This window comes from Dermacentor variabilis, chromosome 5, assembly GCF_050947875.1.
Source record: "Dermacentor variabilis isolate Ectoservices chromosome 5, ASM5094787v1, whole genome shotgun sequence".
In the NCBI taxonomy this organism is placed as follows: Eukaryota; Metazoa; Arthropoda; class Arachnida; order Ixodida; family Ixodidae; genus Dermacentor; species Dermacentor variabilis.
Genome location: NC_134572.1, coordinates 133,611,697 through 133,629,401, shown reverse-complemented (window position 1 = coordinate 133,629,401; position 17,705 = coordinate 133,611,697). Strand labels below are relative to the sequence as shown.

The 17,705-nt window shown below is 43.3% G+C and overlaps 1 long non-coding RNA gene across 1 annotated transcript; it reads left to right on the top strand.

Moving 5' to 3' along the window:
* The first annotated feature begins 4,784 nt into the window (after positions 1-4,784).
* Positions 4,785-9,678, top strand: LOC142583169 (uncharacterized). Its single transcript, XR_012828559.1, has 2 exons — positions 4,785-4,934; positions 6,026-9,678. It is a non-coding gene; the product is annotated as an uncharacterized LOC142583169 (long non-coding RNA).
* Positions 9,679-17,705: the final 8,027 nt, after the last annotated feature.

Here is a 17,705-nt window from a genome sequence, read left to right as displayed (position 1 = left end):
AAAAAAAAAAAAGCATTGGCTACTAAAGAGAGCACTGCAACGAGATAAGTTCAGTAGGCGCACTCAACAGTGTCGATTGCAAATGTAATTGCGCTACGTAAAATTAAATTTTGAGGATTTAGGTTCCAAAATCAAGATCTTGTTATGAGGTGCACGGTAATGGAAAACTGCACATTTATTTTCAGCAGCTCGGGTTATTTAATGTGCACGGAATGCACAGTATACGCGCGTTTTCGCATTCTGCCCCCATTGGAATGCGACTGCTGCGGCTTGATTGGACCCGTGACCTCGAGCTCAGCAGCGCAACACCAAAGCCACTGGGCTACCGCAGTGCGTTGCGTCCCGCGACCAGAAACAACCATTAGCGTACGCAGCACTGCTTTTGAACCCCCTAGAAATGTAAAAACAAAAATGTAGCAGTTTTCCCCCAATGCTGCGTGAACCACTGCACGAACAACTGCACGAACCAAGCTTCGTAGTTTCATCGCCTGAATAAAGTGCAGTAAACAATCGCTTAAACCGTAAATTAGCAAGCACGGGGTCACGCGCACGTGCAAACATGAACAGATCTCACTCAATGACCGCGACCACTCGCTGTCACAGAGTCGGCGTGATGAAGGGCGCGAATAGAGCGGACAGAACGCTTCTGCTGCCTCGTCCTTCAAAGCGTCTCCGAAACTTGAAATGGCGCTATAAAAGCGCCCTCCCTCTCCCCCCCCCCCTTCCCCCCGCTTTGCACCCATCGGAAATTATCGCCAAGACAGAGCGAGAGTGGCGCCAGACCGGGCTAGAGCAACGGCCAGAGGAGGAGCGTGCTAAACCAGCGCCTCCTTTCCCCGGCTTGCGCGCGTTTTAGCACGTGGCCACCTATAGATACTTGGACACCCATCCAGGCACTATACCTCTCGGCTCACCTTCGTACACTTCCTTTAATGCGCACAGCCAACGGCGCAGGATGGGATCTTATCGCACTTGACTATATACTTAAGCTCACGGCAACACCGACAGATATATTTCGGCGGTTGTGTCCATATAATTGCTATTGGAAAATTCGCAATAAACAGAAAATTTTACTAAGGAGCAACCACGCTGCTTCTCCATGTCGTGATAGAGCGGTGAACTATAGTTCTAGAAAATGTGTTGCTAAATCTCCACCAAATGACTACGCTCGCATTTGGTGACAGCGGCACACAGTCGCAAGAACTTGTGGAGGAAATACCGGAGTTCTGGCAGCTTCAGGTGCACTAGATCATTCAGTAACATGGGCGGCTTTGTAGTTCTACCTTATATCAGAGCAAACTGCACTCGACAGAAATCAAGGGCAGCCGCACCGTTATAGCTAAGCAAATTAAGGACAATTACGCCGCGTCTTCACACTTCGAGCACGCTCCGACAGCGCAACGATAGATATTTCAAACGCAACCACACTCGGACGAGCAAATTTTGCTTCTGCCAAGTGAACGTAGCGGGTATTTCAAGACGCGTGTTAAATTCATGGCTGTTTCATTCGTGAACATTACTTAAGTGACGTAAAATTATCAGTGAGCAAAACAGTTTTTATCTCAACGCGAGGAAACAAAACCGAAACTAGTGCAACTGTTTTGCTCAGTTGTGCAGATACAAAATGATCCAATGCCGAAGCCGTCAATAGAATGACGCCATTTTACAGTTGCGCTGCATCACGCGCGAGTACGTTGTCGTTGAGTGGTTCTGAAATCGCTGTGTTAGGGGCGACTGCAACCAGGCGTTGCGGCAAGTTACGGTGGGAGCTTCTGTCCGTGCTGTGTGATTGCGACGACGGGGACCGCCGCCAGCAGCAGCGTGTCGCCGATGTCGTCTGTGCCGACATCGAGCAAGTGCAGCTCGCCGGACCGTCACAAGCGCCCGAAGTGCTGCGGTTTGCACTGCATCTTTCATTGTGATATGGGAGATCGCAACTGACAGAGACGACCAGATGCATACGAATGACTACCAGCGGGCAGTGACCTGTGCCATATTTCTCTTAACGTCTCAGGTAAGCATATCAGCTTTTGTTCCGAATTTACAAACGGCGCGTACTCGGCCCTTCCGGTATGGCTACATTTTGCTCCACGTTTCTCTTGGCAGTTCGCAGACGTTTCTTAGGCATGTGTGCGCGTATGTATGCGAAAATACTACTGGCAGACGGAAGCCTCAGGAGAGCGTCTGAAATTATTGCAAAGCTGTACTGCCAGGAGAAACACCCTTCTTAACGACTCTAGTGACGAGTGGCCTGTCGCATCGAAAAATTCGTAGAATATCAAGTACTGCGTAACTTGAAGTGTAGATACAATACTCGCACCAGTGTGACTTTCGCTGGCGAAGACAGGTAGTCGAAAAGACAGCTTGTGTATTCTGAAGATTTGCTAGCGCTTTAGCTATATTACGGCGAATAATAAAAGCGCTAGAACGCTGTATGGCAGTGTCAGGCGATGTGGGAGCACAGATATTTTAAGAGCGGTAAAGCGGCCACCTGCTCAAGCGAACAGACACAGCTCTTTAAAAGCGCTGAAACAGAACAAATTTTATGTGCATCTGGCTGTAAGTAGAAAGCACATTAGCTCACAATCTAAGCCTATATATAATGTATTATTTTTACGTAATCTTTATTTTCACGGTTGCAAATATTTAAAAGCATGAACTTGCTGCAACATTTATATAGTAAATCCTACTAGGCTTACAAAACCTGGCTGTGTTATGTGGTGAAATTGTAATATTGCTACTGGATTTTTTTATGTTGAGTCCGGCGTTTTATGAAAAAAAGGATCCTTTTATTTGTAGTTTTATGTTAATGCGTATATTTGCCAAGCAGCAATGAGTTCATTGCAAAGTTGTACCTTCCAGTGAGCTGCATATGAACCCAAGTTTATCCTGTCTTGGCTATTGTAATGTGCATACAACAATTTTAAGTATATACAGCTGTAGTTAGCTTCGTCGCCGCAGAATATTTTGTAAAAGTAGAAGGCCATTTATTATTTTGCTGCTTCCGTGCAGAAATACCTTTTTTTGCCGACAGTATTGAATGAAATGAAGTGTGGTGTATTTTTCTACTAACTTAATAAAGGAAATTTCGTCTGCCGTGTATCAGAGATTAGTTTACCTTCTTGTACTAAACAATGCGTTATGTCCTCGGCTACTGCTGTTGTCCTGTGTAGTTTTATAATTTTGATATGTATTTTATTTTAGGTATTCAAGAAATGGCAACAGCCAGAAGTCGCCATCTTATCCAGCACATTATGGGTGAGACAAATTGTAGCAGGCACTTTTGCATATCTCATTAGCATATGATGCTATCTGTTGTAATTTGTGTGTCCACTTTCCTGTCTTTATGTATTTTAGTATTATTGTGCATAGGGTAATAGTTTTACATCGAGACAGAGTAATCGCCCAATGGCTAGAGAAGACAACACACACAAGCCTCCTTTGTCCTATCTCTATATTACATTTACTAATGATCTGTTATTACAATTTCATTGACATAACATCGAAAGTACAGAGGTACACAGGATGACAGAGATTTGACATGATGAAGAGCCGTAGAACAAGGAGCATCGCTGGAGCCAATGTTTCGACAAAGAGGAGATTTTTCTCAAAATGTTGGCTCCAGTGAACTTTCTTGTTCTATCACTATTTACGGTTAAAAGAAAGCAGTATTGCTCTTGCTCAAGTATTATGCATTATGGAATAGAAATTAGCAGGGGGAAATATCAGGAATGTCAAAATTCTTGTATATTCCAACGCTAGAGCGAAAGCCAGAAAAACAAGATGTAGAGAACCACATTGTTATTTTTCGCTGCCCAGTTTGGCCAGCTTCATTCCGAGCTTGCACTTTGTTGCATTAACGACCACTGGAATTCGTTAATTTAATTAGCTTGGTGATTTACTTATGTTAAGAGATTTTGAACTTGTATTAATGCAGCTTACATAATGCATGTAAAGAAATTTACAATGACATTTTAAGGTGGCAGGCTTGCAGTTGACTAGCAGATCACTTGATAGTATGAGCTCAGGTTTCAACCGAGCTTCCATGCACAAATCAGTTGCACATTTTTTTTCATTGTTTGGATTTTCATAAACTTAAAGGGACACTACAGTGAAAAATGATTTCTTCTGCATCAGTAAATTACCGTTCTGCAACACCTAAAACACCACCAATTCAACGATAAGACGTCTGGCAAGCCACGAAAAGCGCAGGAACGAAATACGGGTGGCGACGCCTACTTAAATTCCCGCACCTGGGGGCTGTGATGTCTTGGATTTTGATGGCATCTTCTAGGGCCTACTAATTATATATAGTGGTACAGGTTGACTACATTGTGTTCTAAAGGAACCAAATAATAAACATGGGCAGTTTCGGGAACCTTTATTCAGCCAACACAGCCCAAATGCGAAAACATGCTTTAGAATCCCTGACGTCACGCTGACGTACCGGCACTGGGGTTTCGGCGCGTAATTCAAATACTGATACTTGGACCTTCATTTTCTCATCTAATAATCAAACTATTTTTTGAAATGACTGCCTGCAGGGTTCTCAAACAATGCTTCATTAGTCTAAACTGATTTATTGTTTCACTTTAGTGTCCCTTTAAGTACCGTTTCTTTTTTGTCGGGGTTCTATTTGAGTCGTAGGACCTAACTGTTTGCCTTTATTTGTATTGGTAGCCATGTTACACAGACAGCTCAATTTTTATTGTAAATCGTGACGTGGTGTGCAAATTTGTTGCAGGTACACTGTGGCGGCTCCTACCCCTGCGTCCTACCACCACCCTGTCCTGACTACATCCACTAGGGAGTTGGGAGCCCTTGGCGGCTTCTGCCACTGCATCCTGCCACCACCATGTCTGACCACATCCACTAGGGAGTTGGCAGCCTTAGTGATGATGCCAAGCAGGCTGACAGCATACAGAAATATTCAGGTAAATACCTGTAATTAAGCGGCGTCTTTTTGAGTGAAGTGGCTTGTAACCACTCAGCAATGAAAGAAGTAACTTCGAAGCAGTTTAGACTCCCTTCTGTCTGTGCAGGGATGCTCAAGTCTATGCATTTTGTCTTAGCTTCCAAGAGGCTGTGTGTATTAGACGAAACGCGATGCAAATTTTGAAACTACAAGAGACCAATTGTAAAATTGTTTTCTTGTGTAACACAAAAACTACTTTGATAAAGCTTTACCACTTTAAAAACAATACAGTGTGCTCTCAAACATGGTATTTGGCATAAATTTACTAGGGCTGCCTCAATGGTAAGTAGGCCAATAAACGTACACCAAAACTGACTTCTTTTCCAAGTTCATCCTACTCTCTCTGCTCTGCTGCATAATGTATCTTTCTGAAACCAGTTCTTACACACAGCACAAGTCCTAAACACATGGATTACATAAATTTACAGCTTTTGCTGTAGGTCACTTTTGTGAAAATAAAGTTAATAAGCCATTTGATCCATTTTTAATTGGCCATAATAAAGTGAGCACTGGCTAATAAGCAGTTAAGTTTTTGGTGTAAGGCCTCTCTTCATTGTCGTTAAAAATTTGTCCCTCTTAATGAGGGAACCAATTTTTTTCGCTATGCCATTTTATGATGCATAATTTGGTGCGTTACACAAAATGTGACATAGTGTTTACGCCAGTAAAAATTTTTTTTTGCTTTAAGTATTGCGTGAAATTGCGATTTGTTCTATATTGAAGGGCCCCCAGTTTTCAAAAAGAAATTCCAAGTGGTCATGTGCCAGGTTGGAACAGCTGGCATGGAATAGCCTACTGACACAAATAGGGAGGGTCGTGTACACTTGACTTTATGTTAAGATACTATTATTGATCTAGAAAAGACAAAATGAAGGATTCCATCCTACAAGCAGCTCTTCACATTCATTTACACTTTTGCACATTTATATACCTTGAGTCTGGTGACTTGAGTCTGTTTTCATCATCTGCTATGTGCAAATGGTAAACTTCAGATTTGCCCTATGGTGCAGAATATTTTGGTTCTTATATATCTGAATCTGTGTTTTTCAGGTTGCCTTGAAATTTTACCCAAGCCATGCCACATACTCGGGCCAGGCCTCTAGCGAACTACGTATAACCAGGCTCAACGTATCAGTGTCGAGTGAGTCCGGAGCTCAAGGAAACCTGCTGTGCAACCAGCGCGCAACACTTGGTGACCCCTCTACGTGTTCCATCTATTTCACAGCTGTACCTCAGTTTCCATCTATCCAAACAGCATCACCAGCTGTTTCTTTTCTTATCGATCACTTATCTAACCATGGATGAATGTTGGGGTGGAGTGATTTGAACAGACATTCTATTTGTCTCTTCAAATTCTTTGCAAATATTTCTATTATTATAATTCATGTTTCTTTAGTACCTAGTTTTTAATAGTTCCTTTCTCGTAGAGTTCTGACCATCAACTCCTGCTATTATAATGTATACCTGTCTTTATGCCCCGTTTCTCATAGTTCTTTTGTACTTGTGGATGTAATTGATAGGTTCTTAATTCAGGTTGTACATAACGCTAAACTGAAAACTTACGGTATTTTTTCTTCCTTCGATAACCTACAGCACTGCAATGTGTTCAAGAAATTTAACATAACACGGGCTCTGGTGCAGGATAAATTTAAGAGCAATATAGAGTACTTATTTCAAGCACCCGTTATTTTTGAAAAACTCAAGGATATAAGAGCACAAGAAAGAAAATATTAAACTAGAGAAACATGGGTTCCCCTCATACGTCTGGTAATAATGTGACTTTTTTTCGCTGCAAATATACCAGTGGTACTCACATACAAGGTTTGAGACATACAAGCTATGATACCCTTGGCATTTCTCAGTGCTTATTTGCCACACTGACGAATGTCAAATGCAGCATAGGTTTCATGCACACATTGGTTGTATTACACCTTTTGACTATTGCATTTCTGAAACACACAGGTTTACAGCAGTGCTTTACATAGCAGATGTATTTCCTAATTTCAGAATTTGTTAATGCAAGATTAACGCTACAGATCATGTATAAATAATTTTACAGACTATATGTCCATGGATGCATGATTCTTCTGATGACGAAGCAGTGCCATGTGGTCGGGGGATGAATGTCTTTATTTCAGATTTAAACATTGGCTTCCAGGTCTGGGTTAGTCTCCTACACTGAGTATTCTAGGTCAGAGCCTATTTACTAGAGGCAAGTGAATTAAACTAGGAATTGTAAACACCAAACGATCTTGTTCGGGACAATAATGTGACAATCAGCAAGGTTCTTTGTGCATTCATTTCCAAATTTCTGAGAGTACATTTTGACTGGTTTCACTAACTGTTTGTTTGTTCTCACACTAGAGTTGGCTGCCCCCATTGCCACACAACCCCTTTACAGGCTAAAAATTCAGTGTATTAATAGGCTGTTTTTTGGTTTTGCGCACTCAGTGTTAAGGGATCCAAACGGTGACATACAACAGAATGCCGAAAAATGACTAAGGAATACAAGCAGGGCGTGGGGCTTTCTAGGCAGATGCGTGCATGTGCTATTTATAAAACTCCCTATGGTATGCCGGAAGGCATTTTCTAACCCTTTTGTAGAAACACTAACACCCACTTATTAAGGGGAAGTGCTTCTCGAAACAACTTTGTTTAATTATTTGTACTAGAGGCTTGAATATACTGCCATTCATAAGGAGTTTTATGTAGATTTGAATTGTCATTAGTTTTTGTATAGCTGGTGTTTCTTAGTCATGTCCTACATAGTGGCAAAATATTTGTACGCGCACTTTCTTGTAAATATTTCCCAATTATTTTTTCAGGCTAGCTTTTGCTAATAATGGTATTCATTGCAGAAAGGGCTAGTACATGGCATTTAATAAAAAAGTATTGGTCTGTAGATTTTCTGTCTTAAGCATTTGTTCTGTTTCACAGCTGTTTCTTGAAATCTGAAATGATGTACCCATCTCTTTGTTAGCGATAAACAGGGAAATCTGTCAGTATGTTTTGTTTAAAATGGAGCTGATCAACGCAATAGTTAGGCTATTTGCTAATTATAAATTACAATAATAGCACAGGACCATAAAAACAGATTGATGCTGAATAACAGCTGTGCCCAGCTACATCCACACAGCTGTGCCACACAATGTGCATGTGTTCAGAAGAGCCAAATGCCCCAGAGAGAAAGCAAGAGTAACTCATTGTTTGTCATCTTGTACAAGCAGATTATGTGCCAGGTGAGGTGTCTCACTTCAGGTTGCAAGTTCGAACTTCTTGTAATCTTGCTTGTTTTTGATTCCTTTGTGAGCATGAGTGACTTAGTTGCCTTGGCACATATTGTCAAAACTGTTTCTTCACTGGGAATCGCAAAATTTCAATTACACATAATATTCCCAGTTAATGATATGGTAGACTTCAAGCTTAATTCTCTTATCTTTCATATGTTTATCTACCAAATAGTTGTATCATTCATTGAAACATATCCATGCAATGCACAGTGAGAACCCAAATTATAGATATCTGATATAGTTGTATCATTCATTGAAACATATCCATGCAATGCACAGTGGGAACCCAAATTATAGATATCTGTTCTTGCTTTCTACCCTGCTCTACAACATAATGAAGATACAAAGCAAAACTATAAGTTTGCAATTGTCCCCCATAACCAGAGTTTCGCTTAGAATTTGAAAAACAAAATTGACATCCTGCTATGGTGTGAGAGTTGCTTTGGGCACCAAGTGAACTGCGTAGCACCTGTGCTAGAGTACACAACAAAGCAGAAAATCTCACCAGATTGGAATGGCAGTGGTAAGTTAAGAACAGATGTTTATTTTGCGCACCATTAATGTGGCTTATCATCTGCTCCAGTTTTGTTTTGTGGGAGCGCATACATTGGGAAGACAATTTTTTGCACCAACCTTACCTTAGCTGGACACCAGAGAAAGGTAGAAATCAAGAACAGGTATTCACACTTTGTTGCCCACAGTGTATTATCTGGATGTGTTTCACTCTACAAAAGACTACTGTGGTAGATAATCATAAAGACAAAGACAAAAGAATTAAAAGAGGTATGTGTCAGTCATCCTTCCATGGCCTCCAGTGTTTATAGAAACAGTTCTTTCTGTATATATGCCAAGCCGTCGGGAGGCTTTACGTAACTCAGTCATGCTTTCCAAGGTAAAAATCGGAATAAGGACAATCACAAGAACATCATATGAGTGATTTGTAAATGTGGCACCTAATGTAACTTATTTACGTACGTGCTGAGGGTAGATTACAGGCAGTGCATAATCTGCTCTTACAGGATAACTTGTGATGAGTACAAAAAAGCCTTCCTCACATCTTCCTCTTTGTTTCTTTTGGATCTTGGTGCGCCATGTGTATTGTTACAGCTGCGTGCATGCAGCTGGGTATAGTTTGTTTGCTATCTTGCTATCTTTGCCATAACAAAATACAGCTACCTGTGCTACATATTTTGTCAGAGTGTTTGCATTATGGCAAGTTTTGTATTAGTGGTTATTTCAATCTGTGAAATTGTCTGTGTCAGCTATTATGCTTCGTCTTGGAAAAGTATGTTTGTCAACATAAATAAACAATTAGTATAAATGTTGCTGTATTTATTTTTGTAATATTATCTGTTGTGAAGCTTTTATACACTGTTGCATGTTGTATGACAGAATAAAATTGATGCACAAATTTTTAATGTGGTATTTTTCAGATCAATTTTCAACTGACGCTAACATGCACAAGTTGTGGGGGAAAAGTGCCAACAAGAGTACCATAAGGTAAGACAGCTGCTTTTACTGTTAGATTGGATTATCAACTGCCAACCAGTTGTTTTCAGCAAGCATAATATAATGCATAGATTATGTAATCTAAGTTGGAATATTGTTTTTATTGCACTTGATTATCTTGGTCTCCTTTGTACATAAGTGCAGCCTTTTTTATTTGTTATGTGTAGCTTACTTGCTTAAAATGGTAAATCGTAAGTTCTAAATAAAAACACGTCTTGAAGAACAGTGAAATAGGTTTAACTTATAAATTTTTGACATTAGAGACTTGTGCAGTGCTGCATTGAACTTCTACACGAGTTACATAATATTTTGGGGTCTCATTATGGTTCTGAGTTGCATTGCAGTGTCATGCATATGCACCTGCAGGCTACATATTGGATGTTTATTTAACACTGTTTTGCATGGTTGGCTATTGATTCCAGTTTAATAGTAATGAGAACTGTCTTGCTTTCATGGTGATTCTGTGCTGACTAACACATTTGAATTTTCCAGAAGACGACAAAGGGTGATGAAATGTTAACTTTTTGTTGCTAACCTGCCATGTCCTTTTTGGCAAGTTTGCTATGGGTTCTTATGTGTTGTCTTTTTACAGGAATCTTGAGAACTAGCCGTAGTGGTGTGTACTTACAGCAAAAGTTGGTGACACATTTTGAAAAGCGGCTCGACACTGCCATCCGAGAGTCAAACGACTTACATGGATTAGTTATTTTACTCTATCTGCAAGAGTCCTGCACCACACACTAAGGGTAACTTGACACACACTGCTGGATTCATCAGACTCATCAAGAATAGTTACCCGAATCCTTCAGCAGTGGTCATGTGACCCCTTATCTTGAGTCGTCTGACTCATGCAGAGTAGTTAACGGACTCCCTCAGCACTAGTCGTGTAACCCTTTTCAGAGGGTTAGGAGACTACTACAAGAGAGTATGCATGACTATTGGGTGTGGAGTCACGTAACCACCTTGTATCGAGCACAGATAGTCTCGGGACTCTCTTCCGAAAGGTAGTTCGGGTGTCTCCCACAAAGTGTGTCGTATACGTGGCGAGTCCAGACTCTCCGAAAAGAGTAAGAGGTACTCCTTTTTTTCTTAGTGTGTAGAGCAGAGTATTAATGACTCAAGAACCAGCACTGCTTCCAGCATATTCTTCGTTGAGCTCACAGGGATCTTCGCGACGTGTGATCGTAGTGCCGTGAACAAAGCTCGTATCACATGTTGGCAGTTTTCCTGCTGAGTGTTTCCAAGTGGCATTTTAGGTTGGTTTACTGGGGCTGCGTAGGCGCCCTTTTCAGACTCTTTTGGAACGGTGCCACTGACTATTCACGTTGGCTCAATAACTTCTTTTGTCGGTGTGAAACATGGGAAATTAGATTCGTATTCTGTTTCCGAACCACGTAGGTGTCACGCGCTCGACGTCTTGTCCTTGTTCGGTGGTGCGTTTGCATTCTTCGGACCCAAGACAAACATCTTATTCCTTTGTTGGGCAGCTGTCCGTGCAGTATATCGGCCGTATCTAGCTGAGTGGTCGCCGCCGCAGTTTTCACACACAAAATTGTCTTTACTTGCACACGTCTTAGTCATGAGTACCGCCACAGTGCTTACATTTCTGCTCCCCACGACAACACTTAGCTATATTTCCGAAGCGCCGACACTTAAAACAGCGTGGTGACATCTTCACGCGGTCGACAAGCTCGTGTCTAGCAAAACCGAAGGTAATCTTTTGCGGGCGCTCAAAATTTGGAGCAAATATGAGAACCACCGAGTCAGTGCGCCTTGACTCCCATTCAGGTGACAAGGTTTGGACCCGACGGATGATTCATCTCCCATGGAATATTCCCTGAGGTCTCAGGTAGGTGAGCATCTCTTCATCCGAGTACCATTTTGGACTTCTCTAACAATGCACGTGTTTTTCACATAACTGTGTGGAACACGGGCAGATATGGCTATGCCACTGATATTCTTGGTCTCTATAAGGGCGTTATATAGTTTGTCCTTCTGTCTCTACTTCCAAGAGCAATACTCCCTGCGCTATGAAATGTCTCTTGGCTGGGGCTTGTTAGGAACGGCCTGCAGAGGTGCCGACATGCAAAGTTTTCTCAGCCAGCTGCAGCTGCGAGCGTGGCGAGCTTCCCCGAAGCGACCATGGAAGCGTTCACCACCTGCCGCGGTGACTCGTTTCGTAGGGACGACGATGTGCCGCGTTAACACCCCCTCGGCGCCATATATGACTAAACGCGGTCGGCGGACCAAGCATTGTTCGCGAAATAGCCGTGGCCTCTGTTTGAAGCAGGGGAGCCCCTGGAAGATATTTTGCGCGGCCGTCTCACGGGGCTTAGAAGTCATGGACAGACGCGGTGGCCATTGTCTGCGGGGTCAACACTGGGATGAAGAGGCGCCTGCTAGGGCCAAGCCCCTTGTCTCCCAGAACCCACTCACCTCGGCATGGTCAGTAAAACCTGTGTGGAAGTGTGTGTAACCCTCCCCCTAAAAGGCGGCTCGGCTACGATAACGTAGGACGCTGCGAATTGGCGGTGAACTGCCGTTTTTCCCTCACCTAGGGATCTAGGGAGGACAGAGTGTTTATAAGCAGCTGTTGTGCGGCTGCTGAGTGTGCTTTCTCTCGCAGTCATACTAGACTGATGAACTGCAACGTCCTTATTAACGTCCCTATTAGACAGTGAATAAACCCATATTCCTCGTTCTCCATGAGAAGCAGTCCTTCCCTTCAACGTGCTCAGCGTCGATAAGTTGGACGACCGCATGGGCCAGCTATTTCATGCCCGACTCCAAACATGACAGGCTCCACCGGGAATCGTTATAATCTCAGAATATATCAACAGGGTTCACTTGCCTTAAATCAGCTCTTTCGGATGCTGCAGTGATCACCACTGGAATTCCCACCGTCCTGTATTTGCGATGGCGCACGATTCGGAAGCCAGCCTCGTCCACAACTAGGTCTTAAAGGTTCGCCTCGTCGTGGTCCCCGATGATTGTTGACTCGTCTCCAGGTTCTCCGGGGTCTTGTCGCTTGCACTCAGGGGGGCTTGTACAAACCAGCTGGCGTTTTCGAGCCGGTGCCACCCCTTGGGAGGTCATGGCGGAGTGCTCGTCGGGGCCAGCTGGGTTCCTTCTAGCACCTTGAGAGGCAACGGGTGGCGCAGCAATCGTCGCTCTCCCATACGGAAGGCATCTTTTCGAGTTGTCCGACGTCTAGAACAAATCCGACCAGGAAGATGACCAGAAAATAACAATAAATGCAGGCATATTTATTTTCTTATTTTTCAATAACCTAAAGGCCCAGAGGGCATTACATAGGGGGGGATTACTATACAATCATAGGTTACAACAACGTTACAGACGCCTACGAAAATAACAACATATAGTAAGTACAATAGAAATGGAGCATCTACAAATCAAAACAGCAGAGCACTACAGATGTCGTCTCACAATCAAGAAGTATGCCATATAAAATATCGATTTCATGCATATTGATGGAATTAGGGTTACTGAATGTCGGCTCGATCAAGATACATCAGTAATTCTGTCTTAAAGTATGACACGTCAGTAAGGGTAAACTATTTGTTCTTGCAGATCATTCCACTCCTTTACTGACAACACAAATGGCGAGTTCTGACATTTCAATATTCTTGCGAAAATTGGTTGTACTTTCAGACGATGGTCTCTGCGTGAAGAGATATGATGCGCCGGGAGAAAATTCCTAGTTGCAAAATCTGTATTGCTGTAGTACATCGAGTGAAAATATTTGGAGGACGCTTAAGCTTCGCCTTCAAGAGTGGAACGCGATAGCGTTATCGCACCCCGTTCGCACCACCCATTCATTCGCTCGGCATGCTCTTGACGAGACGAAGGGGAGAAGCGGGCGAGTGGCGCGCCACCTGTCGGTGCAGCGCCGTACATTGCGCGGAGGGGGTCTTCTGTGTTTGCCGCAAGATGGCTCTGCGTGTGCGCCAAGCGCAGAAGAAATGTAGCGGAAACGTACTTCGCTACTCGTTTAAATACTGCCCCGATTTGAACCATCAAACTCATGGCGGAGTGGTAACATCTCCGTCTCACACTCCGTAGACCCTGGTTCGATTCCCACCCAGCCAATCTTGCAAGTTGTTTTTATTTATGAACTGCCTTCCGGGATTTTTCGCTCATGGCCAACGCCGCCCACACCGGCCTTTCTGCGACACGAGCCCCTTAACGCTCTCGCGTTAAAAAATGAAGAAAGAGATATCCTGAGTCGCGTGTCAAGATTAGAGAGATGAAGTCTTGGCTTCAACGCCATTACGCTTTGATAACATGAATATGTTGATAAAATAAACCTGGCTGCCCTGCTTTGAACAGATTCAAGCTGGCTTGAAAGATCAGCGCTATTTGGATGCCATACTATGGAAGCGTATTCTAATGGTACTTAGACGTGCAGCAGCTCCTTCGTCGTCTTCTTCCTCGTCCTCTTGTTCCCTGGATCCTCATCAGAAGCTGCGCTTTCCACATGGCTCACCACGACGGGAAGTAACTCTCATTTGTCGTATATGACTTGGAGTAGCTTTTATTATAATGCCCACGCCTACCTCACCGGAATGGCATCAAGTCCTGAATGTGAAGTTTGCGGGTGCAAAGAGGCGATAGCGTACCTTCTGTGTGATTGTAATCGGTTTAGTACGCAAAGAAAAGTCCTCAGTGCCACGCTCGACGAGATTGAGAACTGTACCCCTACGGAAGCCAGAATTCTTGGACCTTGTTCGCAGCCAACGTCGGCCCGAACTGATTTAAAAGCGCTGTGCTTTTTAAAAGAAGCGAGACTCATTGAAAACGTATATATGGAGTTGCGAACTGATGCGTTCTTCTTTTTTTTTTAGTCTTCTCTTGTTTAGTGCTCTTACCTGTAACTAAGCGGATGTTTCATCTGATTAATCTCTCTGACTTTCACCGTTTGTTTTGCCACTTTGACCCCTTCAAACTCACTGGGCACAAATGTGCTCATTGCGCACGATGCATGTTGTCAGGTGGCGAAGACAGCTAACAACATGCATATATATAGACTTATCTGCGATTTGATATGTGTGAAACGGATTCTCACGGATAAGCTTGAGGAAGTTCTCGACATGACACTTCTTTAAAGAAGATATGAAAAACGGGATGCACGAATGCTAGCGCTTTCAATTTTATCTGTTCCCACGTATGATATTCGAAGCTTCATCATCGAAGGTTGTGGCCTCGTCCTGCCCCATAACGACAGGTCGAGGCAACAAAACCGCACAAGAAAACTGCTGCGATTACTCCTTCCACGGTTGCGTCCTGAAGCCTCGCCTTTTGATTTCTTTAATTAGTTAGTTACCTAGGTAGGTAATTATAGGCTGAGTAACTGACTAACTGAGCTAAATAATTAATTCATTAATTGTGAAGTTTAACGTTAGAAAGCAACGCTGGTGCCATGACAGACGTTCTTGTGGAGAGCTCTCCACAAGAACGGGAGATCCCAATGCGAGGAAAAAAGAAGAGTATGTTTTATCAACAAGCGCGGAGTACAGCGCTGACTTGGTAAGAGTTGGCGATATATGCCTCCTCGATTAATGCATGCACGTGGACCCGATTTCAAAAGGTCGTCATCCTAAAGATCATGGCCGAACTTCTCTCCTGTTTTGGTTGACCATATTATACACCGGCGGTTATATAGGTGGTTATATAGGCGACTCATTCTCGCTGACTTGACCCGCGCATGCGTATATGGGACGACCATGACGGTGGGGCCACCGCGCGTTTCGTCACAAAGCAAACACGCGCGCCTCGTCCCCTTCCATTAACTCTTCCTCTGTCACTCATCACTATTCAGCCGGAGGAAGCCGCCGTTGTTCGCTACCGCCTGCATTCCGGCTACGGGGAAAAGGCGGCGCTGATCTGAATATTCAAATCGCGCTGCTGTTGCCTCGGATGCCAGGGGAAAACGCAACGCCCCTTTCAGTCATGCCTCGTGGGCGGCGACGCGCTTTTTCGATTTTTGTTTTTTCTCCTTTCTTTTGCTTCTGTTCTTTTTCTTGATGAGTTGCTTCAGATGAGTCAGGGACGCACAAGTTTGCAGTATGCGGCAAACTTTGCACGACTGCGAAAATCGAAAGTATAAGAGCGGCGCAAGAAATATAGAAGGGGCAATTTTTTGCAGCCCAAGGAAAGACAACGAGATTAAGGGGAAGGGGGGGGGGAGGAAGAAAACGAACTTTGTGGAACGGCTATTGGTTATATGCGGGGAACAAGGTATTGCCAGGAGTCGTTACGGCAATTTTAGTGTTCAACTAAGATTTCTTGACACCGTACGATAGGGATGCCACGAAAATGGCATGACAAATATGAACGTTAACAGACGCGCGCCTGCAGCTGTATCAACGTTTAAGTGATATCGTAAACCAAGCCCTGTTCATGGTCATGCGCGTTGTGAGGAGCCCATGCACTCCTACGTTCTAGCATGCTAGTGCTCATGGAATGTTTCACAAAAAATAAACTAAGGGAAATCAGGTGCTATACCGCCTACAAAAAGTGCAAGCATGGCGGCAACCAGCATGGGAATAGTGGGTTTTACGTGGATTTGCCTAAACTTCGTCCATATGGCTTCAAACGGCTTTGCGACTGAGCCAATTTGTCATTTTCAACAAAATATTGCGTTATATATGAAACAAATCGAAGTGATTGTGCGTGCGCGGAGAGACTTCTTCCTTTCCATGTTTAGAAAACCAGGATTCCTTCGAAATTCAGGCCAGTGACGGGAGCTAAACCTACGGGTTAGCGAAGCAACAAGAACGTCTGAAGCCACCAGCGCGGATATCAGACAAGTCCACGTACTGAACACCATTACAACGTTACCGTATAACGACTGCAGCGCCAGAGTTCCCCCGAGTATAGCAGTCGTCGTTCCAAAAGCTCTTGAACCATGGATCAATGTTACGCCTGATTGCCACGGGGGGTCGCAGAAACGTCCCGTTTTCAGTTTCCCCCATTTCTTTCTTTTGTAGCATTTTCTTTCACGCACATATGTAGTTCCAGGACGCAAAGGCTAGCGTGGTGGAAAATAGAAAGTATCTCTGATGGGTTTTCTTTAATGAGATAGGAAATAATATAACAGGCGTATTTCTCATAAGCAAGACAAATTTCACAAACTTGTACTTTTTCTTGCAAATGACGTGTCTATAAGGGGAACATGAATCTTCTTTTACGTTTCAAAGAAAATTTGCGGAGAACTGTATAGACATGCGGACTAAATTTAACAATAATATGAACGGGTTGTAAAAAGGAATGCTAGTATACATAGTCTTCCTCTGCAAAGAGCTATGTGTGGCACGTCGAAGTCATACAGAAGTACGGTGAAACGTACATCTTAATTAGAAACTTCCGAATGCCTGTCTCTGATTTGCATTTCCCCTTCAGCGTTCCATTTGAGCATGACATAGTACATTTCATGAATACGTTCTTTTCTCTTTGGTGCTAATTCTAAAATACTATAATCTGTAAATATGCATGGCGTGTTTATGAAAATTTTTGTAGCAACACTGTCACACACTCTGAAGGCGCCTTAAGGAATGCCTGTAAATTCCAGCTTTAGACTCCGTCCCGCAATCCATTTGCAGTGCAGCGAAAGTTAGAGGTTGCGTGAGCCAATCAGAGGAGCCAATCTACAGATGGTGTCAGTCTCACCTTGAGCGGTTACCTCACCTTGAGTGCTCCCGAGATCACAGTCATGACTATCACACGCAAAACAGTAGGCATTTCTTTTTCTTATCCTGTAACTTCTGTGGCATTGTGTAAGGCCTGTGAGATCAATGACCTCGGTGTACGTTTCGATACAACCTCGCACTTTTCTGGTCACACTAAACGCATTGCAATGAGGGGTATGAGCTCTCTCGACTCTATTTACAGACTTTTGAGTGAATTCAATT